Here is a 12068-nt window from a genome sequence, read left to right as displayed (position 1 = left end):
CCCGGAGCCAGACTCCTGCCCACCATTCGTTCACACCATCAGTGGCACTGACACATGGGCAAGAGACCTTCGCAGTGGACATTTCCTGAGGCTGGCGGGGTCTCCGCAGTTGTCCGCAGTATATGAACTTCTGTACGGCCTGTCTCATAAAGAGACCTTAGGACCAAGAACATGCTATGGCTTAAAGACTGAGAGATCATTGTGAATTCTCGGCACATTCTATCTTCTGTGTCTTTATTTTTATTTTTTTAATACTATTTTAGAGACAGCACAAGTGGAGAAGAGGGGCAGAGGGAGAACCCCAAACTCAGCGTAGAGCCCGACACAGGGACCAATCTCACAACCCTGGGATCATGACATGGGCCAAAATCAAGAGTCCCAGACCCTCAACCAGCTGACCCACCCAGGCACCCCTTTTTTAAATTTTTATTTATTTTTATTTTTGTTTTATAGAGGGCTAGTATCTTTTATGTCTTTAAATGAAGGTGTAGAACTTAGCCGGAAGAAAGATGCCCTAACTATAAAAGGATAACCCTTGTTACGTTTTTTTTTGCACAAGTCATATTCATTGGGAATATGAACTGGTAATGCTAGATAGGTCTCAGTAGCAAATTCTGGCCTAGTGTTAAATTTGATGCATAAAATCAAAAGATCATCAAGAGACTACACAATGCAGCATTTTAATAAGACTGGAGGGGGGGAAGAGGATAAACAGCCCCGAAGGGGAGGTCAGTTGCCCATATAAATGTGCAGCCTTGAACAACTGAGTTGTCCCAAGTCCACTCTGTCAGCTGTAACACGTAGGTAGAATAACCACGCCTGCCCTCACAAGGTCTCAGGGTTGAGAGGATCAAATGAGAGGAGGTGAAAGTGACCATCCCATCTCTCACACATGTACAGGGAATCTCACTGTCATCACATCATCTCTTTCGGGGATGTCACTGTACGGTTTCTTCACTAGTAATTTCCAATACTATAAATAAGTTGAAGCTTCCATTCAGCCAAAGCTTCTACAAAGCTCTCTGAATAATTTTTGTTTTCCTGAATCGTATCTAATTTTATTTTTTTTAATTTTTTTTAACGTTTATTTATTTTGAGACAGAGAGAGACAGAGCATGAACAGGGGAGGATCAGAGAGAGAGGGAGACACAGAATCTGAAACAGGCTCCAGGCTCTGAGCGGTCAGCACAGAGCCCGACACGGGGCTCGAACTCACGGACCGTGAGATCATGACCTGAGCCGTAGTCGGACACTTAACCGACTGAGCCACCCAGGTGCCCCTGAAGGGTATCTAATTTTAAATGCTAACACCTAATAGTGGATTACAGGTTTCCTAACTTTCCACATACTATAAAACACTTGTGTTACCACACTAAATCACTCTTTTTAATGAGTCAAATTTCAGCCTTGAAAATAATCACATTCATCTTTATTCCACCTCAAATTCCACCCCTAAATTCTGGGAAATAACAACCTAAGGTGGTTTGTTTTTTTTTTTTAATCATTTATTACTTATTACTTGGTTAGGTTTTCAGACCTAGTTTTTGTGTTGAAATATCTCCTTTCACCCTTGAAGGGCAATGAGCAATAAAGGTGAAGGACTATAATATAATGCCCTGTATCGATTTTTCAGGATTGTATCAATTGTCTTTTAGTGTCATGAGACCTTTGTAAAAGATAAGCAATGTGAAACCACACAGGGCTCTCCTGGAATGAGGAAGGAGGGGCTGCTGACCCCTAGATTCCTAAACCCAGATTTTTTTTTCTGATGTGACCAATTTATTAAACATTCTAATTTCTACATTTTTATTCAATAAATAATAATGAAATAAGGATATACTTTCATTAGAGAACATTCTATGGTCTGTGCAGCTTTCTGGAGAAGGTCCATGAGTTTTTTACAAGTAGGCTAGCATCTTTCTGGCTTTTGTTTTATAACCCTAGATCACAGGTTTCAGGCAAAGGGGGAGAAAGTGAGCACAAAGGTTCTGTTCTAATTTAAATATTCTTCACAATTTAGTAGTAATTACTTCTTTTAAGGTTCAATCACCTTCTAAATGTTACACGATAAAAAGAAGAGAAAATTATTACATGGTTCATAGCCAAGAACATTAACAAAAGTACTTTCTAAAGTTTAATCATTATTTTCATTTTCTATTTAAAATTTTTCGTTTTTTTATCATCTCAGTTGCCAAATTTCAATCTTCACTGATTGAAAACACAGCAGAACCCCTTGCATACAAATTTATTCAGGTTTGCAAACATTAAATCATCATTAGATTAGAATGACAAGCATGACAAAATTAATACTCCAAAAGAGGTTCAGGGAAATATAAAATCTAAAATGTATTGAATTAGGTTTTAAATTGAACTCATACAAGCTTCAGTTCAATGAAAACTAATATTACACACTTTTTAATCAATTACTTCATAATCATCTCCCTAAATCCTTCAATTTACCAAGAAATCCCATCTAAAAAGTTTTCTAAAGTCAGCCATAAAATATCACTGAAATGCAAATTGGATCCAAACTTCCAGTAAATCCATCAAATGTCACCTTACTTCATCAAATAACTTTATACGACTGAATTTAAAAAAGGGTCCTCAGTGCTCATTAGTATTACAATTAAAATCCATATTATGTGGAAAACAAAATGACATAATTATCTGGAACCATTATGGAACTAAACTCTTTTTAAAATGACTTACCATGTAAGCATATGATGCTAAGCTCATTTACAACCTTAAACATAATTTAGACTTAATTTGCAAAGCTAACATTTAGTCAAGAGCAACAGTCCTGCCTTTTTTAATATTTTCAGTGGACAAAAGAAAACTCTTTGTTGGTTCCATTTATACCATCTTGTGGCTAACAAGTGATCATAGGGGAGAGAGCAGGGCCAGTAATAGAAGATTACAAGTATCACTATAAACCCCTAAGAAAGGATGAGGTCCCCAGAGAGTAGACACAGACAGAGGGGTTGGAAAAGGGGAGACAAGTCAGAAGATGCCCCAAGAAGGTGGGTCAAGGTGGGGCTAGGGAAGGCACATGTAAAACAGCATAGAGGTTAGTTCTCCTCTAATCCCTCTTTAAATAGTAGCCCCCTTACTAAGTCATGTGTCTAAACATGTGGGTTTTGAAATAACACTGAAAAAGATTTCTAATGTAATCTGTTTTTATGCTTAATAATAATTTGCTTTTTTTCATAGTAATGATCTTCTATAACACAGTGAGAAAAAGATTTATGTCAATAATAATACAAAGAAGCATTTGTAAAAGTATTACAAATCACAACAATCAACTGACTGTAAGTTAGCAATCTTTAATTCATTTGAAGCTGAACAGACTGCAGTTAACTGATCAGAATAAGAATTATAATATTTAGGTTCATGTCATGATCTCACAGTTCAGGAGATTGAGCCCCACATTGGGCTCTTCACAGACAGTGAGGAACCTGTTTGGGATTCTCTCCCCCTCTCTCTGTCCCTCCCCCACTCATGCTTGAATGCTCTCTCTCAAAATAAACTAAAAAATTTTTAACTGATCTAGAATTTTAGCCCTTATCTCCTCCAGTAAAATCCCTGCGAAACGTAAAATAAACATCACTATGAAATGAGTCAATTGTAATCTGTGTCTGAGTTTACTGTGGGTCAATGGAAGGCTCCGCCAGGATGTGCAGAATTTCTGCGCTTCAGAACTCCAAAGGCAAAGAGGTCTGAGTAGGTGATGGCAGCAACTCACAGCTCATGGGGCAGCAGTCTAGAAAAGTAGTTAGGACTATCTGTGTTTGGTCCAGTTGACTTGGGCTAGAATCCCAGCATGATCACTTACCTGGAAAAATGACCCTGAATGAGCTTCTCAACATCTCTGAGCCACAGCTGTCCTCATAGTTGAAATGGAAAGGATATTTACGGAGATGTGAGGATTAAAATGAAGAAACACAGGCAATCCTGGATAAACGACAGCTACAGTCATGGCATTCCATCTTCTCCAAGAAAATGGGTGGCACTTGCGACTAAACATATCTTTTCAGCTAAGTGCAAGCTGACACAGCTAGCATATTCGACCTCAACAAAGTAAACTAAGAAAGGACTTAAAATCCCACCTCACACACCAAAATCAAGGGGAACAAAGTGGAAATTCTCTCACAGGTCCCTAATTTAAGAAAAGGCAAATTAACATATTCATCTGCGTTAAATGAGTCTTTGAAAACACAGCTTCCTTATCTCCCCAGCACTTTGACTCTAGGACCAAGAAAAGGGAGTAGCACAGGCACCAGACATTCTAACACTCTGTCTTCCAAGAGAAAGAAAAAACACCCATCACAAAATGGGCCCAAACTGCCTGCAAAAACAGGTTATAAGACAGACCCGTATCTAAGATTTTTGCCTCTTTTCTGTTATTAATCTTGCACTGAACTCCCTTCAACGGACTGCTTAGACGCTCTACTCTGGTGCTTTCCAGCACCAGATACATGCGGTAACGATTCCTCCCAATGCTTCCTTACTCTAATGTAGTGTTTATATGAACAGTAACCTGACTATTCAACACAAGCTAAACTTATTAATAAATCACTAAGTTCACAGGAAACTTTGATGTAAAATTGTGTTTAAAACCCAAATTTCTGAAGTCAGCTGCAGGAAGCACCCATCTGTAAGGGTGTCAAGCTGCTGAAACACAAGACCCATGTCACAAATGAGAGTTCCTCAAATTTACAAAAGTCTGGTTCTTTTCTACTAAGCACTGACTATTGCTCCTAAAAATTTTCTGCGTCAATTCAGCTGGAATGGCCATAATACTTCTAACATGTTTGCATTTGATGCTGGTCCCTAAAGGCTGCCATACCAAGATTAATAGCTTCTTGGCCAAGCAGTCTTTAATGTTGCAATTCACTCGGGCATTGGGCTGGAATGTTTTTTTTTTTTCTATGTGATATAAAGCTAAAGAAGAGGGGGAGGAAATAAGAGGGGAAGAGAGAGAAAGTTTGAAGATACAGATGGAGATGCAGGTGGAGAAGGAGAAGGAGGGAGGAGGGAGGAGGAAGAGGGGGAGGATGGAGGAGGGGGAGGGAGAGGAGAGGATGAGGAGAGGAGCAGGGAGGAGAAGAAGGGGAGGGAGAGAGGGGGAGAGAGGAGGGGGGAGGAGGAAGAAAGGGGGAGGGAGGAGAGGGGGAGGGAGGAGAAGGGGAGAGGAGGAGGAAGAGTAGAAGGAGGGAGTAGAGGGAGGAGAGGGGGAAGGGGGAGGGAGGGGAGGAGAATGGAGGGGAGGAATGAAGAGAGGAAGATACACAGGGAGGCAAGAAGAGGGGGAAGGAGAAGGGAACTTACTAACTAAATACTGAGAACCTGCCCTATCATCCTCAAAGAAAACACAATTCTAATCCAACCTACCCCTCCACTCAAGTACTAAAATGACTAAAACAAACATCAGTTTGCACGCACCTTTTGAAGTGTGACTGTATCAATTAGTAATTGCAATGTCGAAACATTTATAGTACTCCAAAAGGCTACAAAATGGATCCCCGGTTTAAGATTCATTCAAGACCAGTTGAAACAGGTCTCAAGTAGTTAACCAGGTAATTTAGGCAAAAGCAGGTCTGTTCTCTGGCCTCTGCCTGATTCACTTGGACTTGTGGAATACCGCGCCCTCACACGTGGAATCAGCTGGTCCGCATGAATTATACTAAGTGGAATCTCTGGGGATATGTTTTAGCAGTCAAGATGAAACTTTAGGAAAACCTTCTGGGAAAATGAATGAAAACTAGCTTAACTTGAAAAGAAAGCTAAACACCAATAGAAAAGAACTCTTAAAGACTCTAGTCACTCTTTTCCGTACATGAGTATTTACAAGTTACTAATAACAAGCTATGAACCTGTGTATTAATGTATTAATGAGGGTCGGTCATGAAATTCTTTCTGGAAAATGTGACACAGCAATACTCATCTTCAGACTGGACCGGAAGACTTCCTTTTTAATGGAGAAAAACAATTGTATTTGTGATTACAAGCAAATTTTGTTGCCCTATTCGTGGAGGGAAACGGAGTCCTTGAAAAGCAACTCAAATGTAGCTATCGGGCTGTTGCGCAACTCAGTCCACCAACACCGCTCCACGACAGCTCAGGGTGCAGTCGACATGACCAGTCTTCTTGTGAAGACTCAGGTACTTGTCTGTGTCTCTAGCTACTTGATGTCTGTGCTTCAAGAGTTTCTCTCTGTGAAATCCAGCAGAACGTGCTTCTTTCCTACAGTGACATGCTTCTAGATAACAATGTTATGCAAATTCAACAAAAATATATGACAAGTACTATTGCTTCCTACTACTTTAACCCTTTGAGCTTGTTTACAGTTTAGCTATTAGGATATTCCATCCTCTGGAGAATTAATTTACAAGTAGGCCTAAGATTTCCAGAGTACAGACCAAACCTTCACAACTGCTACATCAAAATTCTAGCAGCTGCAGAAAATGCAACAGCATACAGTCACTGCCGGGTGGGTCAGGATGACATGGTGCCAGGGTCAATGTCAACTCAGCACCAGCGTCAAGACGCCAAGACCAATATGATGATACCAATGTCAACAAGGTAGCAAATATACGGCAAAATTGGCACTAATGTCATTCTCATACTAGAAAAAGTTCACCCTAAAATCTAAGGTCTGGAGATGTTCTTTATCACAGCCTGTAAAACACTGTTTTTGGAGTATTTCACATAAATTTACTGAGCTCTTGTCATAATTCCATGAGATTATTCTTTTTCTCATTCTATCCAGTGGGTGTATTTTTTAAACTGGTATGTATAAATTTAACTTCTGTCAATTAATCACAGCTTCAAAGGTTGGGAAGAGGTTGAGTCTTAAAGGAATTCCACAGAGAATCTTTTTATAAACCCCAGGCTCCTGGTGAAAGAAAAGAAAAGAAAAGAGAAGCGAAGAAAGAAAATCACTCCTGATTTGCACAAAATCTTTCTTACTCAGTTTGCTCAAATCAGAAGGTACCTCTATTTCTATCAGGTAGATCCCATTTTACAAATGAGGAAGTAGACAGAGGTTAATGTGCTTTCTCAAGGTCATGAAGCCAGTCAGTTGCAAAAGAGATTTTCTCTCAGAGCTCCAAACTCCCTATCCTCCCCTTAGTCCAATGGGCCACGCTGCTTCTCTAACCAGAAATAGGTTACAATAAAAGATAGCCATACAAGTTTGAATCTTCCATTCTCCCCTTCATGGACTGCCTTTACAAGTACAATACTGAAAAAGGGACTTGCATTCACCTTTGGTATTTTTCATTGCACTGAAGCAGCAGAGAATGTGAGTAAAAGGCACGGTCCTACTCATCGGCTGTACCAACGTCTGCCTTTTCAGATTCCTCACCTAAAGAGTCACTGGGCTGTTAGGATTCTTTCTGGTTAAGTAAAACAGGTATACTTATTTTGAAGTATCTTCCATAGTTTCCAGAGGAAGTCTTTTCCTGGTCCTCCTTTGTTTCACAGATTTTGGGATCCCTTACATTATCAGGAATACTTTACATGTGAAATTTTAATAGAAAACATAGAATGGGAGGGGCACCTGGGTGGCTCAGTCAGTTGAGCCTATGACTTCAGCTCAAGTCATGACCTCATGGCTCATGAGTTTGAGCCCCACATCAGGCTCTGTGCTGACAGCTCGGAGCCTGGAGCCTGCTTCGGATTCTGTGTCTCCCTCTCTCTCTGCCCCTCCCCCGATCACATTACGTCTGTCTCTCTCTCTCAAAAATAAACATTAAAAAACTTTTTTAAAAAATTTATGTATGGGAGGGGCAGAGAAAGATGGAGAGAGAGAATCCCAAGCAGGCTCTGCACCATCAGCACAGAGCCCGATGTGGGCTTGAACTCACAAACCGTGAGATCATGACCTAAGCCAAAACCAAGTCAGACAGTCAACTGACTGAGCCACCCAGGTGCTCCCATTAAAAATTTTTTTAATTAAAAAAAAAAGAAAACATAGAATGTGTGGTTATACTATTTCCTTAGTTTTCAAGTAATAAAACAGACAAAATGCCAGAAGCAAAAAAAAAAAAAGCTAAATACAAGTAGTGATAATAGATCTGAGCAGTCAGTTCATATTCTTCCTCTGCTCTTGTTCCAAGAGGAGCATGTAGGGAGGACAGGAGTCAGCTCCTCAGGTTGCAGACAACCGCACTAGTGACAGAGGCCTAACCAGTGACAGGGACCTAACTGTGATGGTGGCCTAACCAGGGATAGAGATCTATCCGTAATGGAGACCTAACCAGGGATGCAGACCTACCTAACTGAAGTCAGTCTGTCTTCTGAGTTCTGGAACCCAATCTCAGAGACTCTTGTTAGAATCTGCTCATCACTGACACCGATGAGATACAAAACCATGAGCCAGGAGGCCATCATGTGAGACATATGCTAATACGTCTAGAGAAAGCCAGTCAATGGAGAGAGAAGAATGAAGCAGACAAGCAAAGAAAAGCTTGCTTCAAGTGACCTCAAAGCCAGAGCAGCAAACATAGTGAGAGAGAAGGGGCCAAACTCCAGACAGAGAGAGAAGCTCCTGCGTATGTCACAGAGCTCAGTCCCTGATCCCTGGGGGGCCTGGCAATTCCACCTGTGATACACCCACCATAGCCTTAGAGCTGGTGTCTTTCAGTAGGTACAGTCTGTTTCTGTTACTCGCTATCAAAAGAACTTTAATGATTAAGACACAGTGGCAATACACAAAATTCATTAAGAACATGTATAGAGTCTGAGAAATGGGATGTAGAGTATCAAATAACTATCGAGTACAAATGAAGGCAGATGGCCGTTCCTGCACAGACGTAAACTTTCAATAACTTAGCAGAGCTCTAATTCATCTGTAGTGTGGCTGAGAGGAAGGGCTGCCCTTAAGGTGAGGAGCAATTACCAGGATACTCAAGTTGGGACTCAAAATGTAGTATTTCATACAGTAACAATGTGCATTTTAAGTAGCACAGAAAGATATATATGAAGAGATACAGAGACCCAGATACATATAGGTATCCATAAAAAATAGGATTTTACAGTATGGCCCAGGTAGCAAATTACATTTTCAAACATATTTCTACAGCAAAGTGCAGTCTGAGGTCCATACAATAGGCTTAGTTCAAGACCAAAGATCAGAGATGCACTCCATCACTCCATAAATATCTTACTTTTCTTTTAATAACGTTTAGTCTGGTATCTTTTCCTTAAGAGCTATGTGATGTATTAAAAGGGGTCGGGTGGGGGGGGGGGGGCACCTGGGTGGCTCCATACGTTAAGTGACTCACTCTTAATTTTGGCTCAGGTCATGAACTTACGGTTCATGGGTTCGAGGTCCACATCGGGTTCCTCGCTGATAGTGTGGAGCCTACTGGGGATTCCCTCTCTCCCTCTCGCTCTGCCCCTCCCTTGCTCACCCAACTCCCTCTCTCTCAAAATAAATAAATAAACTTTTTAAAAAGCGGGGGAGGGGTCTCGGTGTAAAAACAAACTTTCAGCTTTACCACATTCTCTGTGACCTTAGAAAAGTTACTTAACTTTTCTGAATCTCACTGGAACAACCGCTAACAAGATTTTTACGAGAATCACATACTCAATCAGTACAAGCCAGGCACGAGGCCTGGCATTTGAGAGACACTGAATAATGCCTCTTTTTCTTTAATCATATTTTTTCTCAGCCTTCATCTTTCCAGGGCTTAGTGTAACCCTTTCATTCCACCTCCATATCACAGCTCTACTCTAACCTGGACACCTTTAGATGCTCCAGATTGGGCCTCCTCAGTTTTAGAAGCTAGACTGCATGTCAGAATCAGACTCATCCACATTCAGATTTAACTACTTGACCTGCACTATTACCTGCCAGCCAATGAATGCAGCAGAGGCTGTGGAAGCCATCTCTGAATCCTGGAAGCTGAGAGTCCTATCACTTAACCTACTCTGCTTATCTGTCTTCCTAACCAGTATCTCCACTGCTAACTATTTAGCCCACTTTTTTCCATTTGACTGCTAGGATGTTCCTGTCCTTCTCAAGGACTTCTGATACCTTGCATCAGTCCCTCCTTCATTTCGAGGCTGATTCCAAGAAACTCCTAAAGTCAGGTGTGTATGCAGCTTACAGAAGCTTTGTACAATAATTCATTTTTCATGTAAGCCCTGGCAATATTACACAGTCCAGTTACATAGAGACAGAGTCCCTACAGGCCTATAGACTGGATTAGACACGCTAATGATTTTTTTGTAAACAATCCATTAGTGATTCAAATGCCATCAATATTTTGACAAGAGCATCCAGAGACAGGTTGCGCCTCCATAGGACATTCAAGGCCGGAGACTTTGGAAAAGTTATGTTAATGGGTCTCTGACACTTTTTAGCTAAGTGACTTTAGGAAGTTACTTAATCTTCCTGAGACTCAGTTTCTTTGTTCATAAAATGGTTCTAACACGTAGGGAGTCCTTGCTTTTCACAATTCTGAGATGTGCACATTTCAGTCACCACAGTTTAGTTAAGTAACACCATTCTCCCCATAACTAGGTTCAAATGTCAGTTACTGTGGTATATAACCGTGAATAATTACATAAATAGACAAACTTCACCACCAGCTCTTCAATCCACAAATCACTACCTAAGTTACACATGGGTATCACAATCCACGACCAATCACATCACTCCTTTCAAAGCCTGTCAGCGACTGGTCCTTATGCGTGTGCTAGTTCACGCACAGACAGCAAAGCATGTAGTTTGATGCCACCTGGTCTCTCAGGGATAAATCCACTTGACATCTTTGAAAAAAGGGTAACCCAAAGAGACTCTTGGTCACAACACAGATGAAAGTGCAGCAAGGAAACACACAGTAGTAAAACTGGAAGTGAAATGTGGATCCAGCAGAAAAGTGGTTTACAGAAGCAACAGCTGACACCATCACTGTTTGACAGACTGGATGCACAGCCACAGGACCTTGTGAAGCCAACACATGTATCAACATTCATGAGCAAAAGAATCAAGAGGTCCAGAGCAAGTGATGCCAACAAAAAAAAAAAAAAAATCACAATAAAGGAACTCCAGGAGATATTTCAAAACACTGAAAGCAAACAGGATAAAATGCTGGAAGCTGAGCCAAACTCAGACAGAAGAGGTGCTCCAGGTTCTATGTCACACAAGATGAAGAAGGGACAAATTGTTCACACTGCTCTTGGTAAGTTTTTAATTGCCAACGTTTCTAATGTTTTACGGTACAATGTACTAAATCAGTATTAGTTTTACTATTTTTTCATTTACCTACATGTATAACAACATCAAGGGAGTTTTTAGCATTTTCTCAATCATTTTTAAAGGTCTGGAACTAGTGAAATTTTTCCCAGGGGTTATTGAGATCACAGGGCACAGTCTAGGCTGCACCAGGCCTGGTCGGGTCCTGCACTGCCCTGCAAAGCAAGGACCGCCTGCACGTGCTTTGGAAGGCTGTAGTAAGGATTAAGCGGCATGAGGTTCATAAAGCATCTGTTAGGAGTTGAGGCTGGACGGCAAGCATAGGCTCAATCCTCAAGAACCCCAAATGCCCTTAACACTGAAGATTAATTACAAATTACTTAATGATGGTGAGGAGCCACTGAAGGGATTTAAGGAGAGTGGAAGGGCAAGGCGTGCATTTTGGAAAGATAATAGGTCATACTGAGCAGTTTGAACTTTAGGAAGATTTTACTCCAAGAACCAAGTGAATTAAGATTAGCGTTCTCTGAACTACAGCTGTAGCCTTCAGCATAGAGAAACCATTTTTAAGAAATATTTAAGAGGAGAAGATGGCAGCATAGGAGGACACTGGGCTCACCTCGTCCTGCCGATCGCTTAGATTCCACCCACATCTGCCTAAATAACCCAGAAAACCGCCAGAAGACTAGCAGAACGGACTCTCCGGAGCCAAGCGTAGACAAGAGGCCCAGAGAAGAGGGTAGGAAGGGCGGAGAGGCGGTGCGCGCTACACGGACTGGCGGGAGGGAGACGCGGCAGTGGCGGGGCAGCCCGCCCGGCAAGGCAGAGCCCCAGAGTCTGGCTCACAAAAGCTGAGGGGCCA

The 12068-nt window shown here is 41.3% G+C and overlaps 1 protein-coding gene across 1 annotated transcript in view; it reads right to left on the bottom strand.

Annotated features, from left to right (window-relative positions):
- Positions 1-12068, bottom strand: part of SDK1 (sidekick cell adhesion molecule 1) — an 883215-nt gene that overhangs the window by 699966 nt on the left and 171181 nt on the right. The gene's annotated exons all lie outside the window — the stretch shown is intronic.

Source organism: Prionailurus bengalensis, chromosome E3, assembly GCF_016509475.1.
Source record: "Prionailurus bengalensis isolate Pbe53 chromosome E3, Fcat_Pben_1.1_paternal_pri, whole genome shotgun sequence".
Taxonomy (NCBI): Eukaryota; Metazoa; Chordata; class Mammalia; order Carnivora; family Felidae; genus Prionailurus; species Prionailurus bengalensis.
The sequence above is the reverse complement of the archived record's forward strand: the minus strand, read 5'-3'. Positions and strand labels throughout refer to the sequence as shown.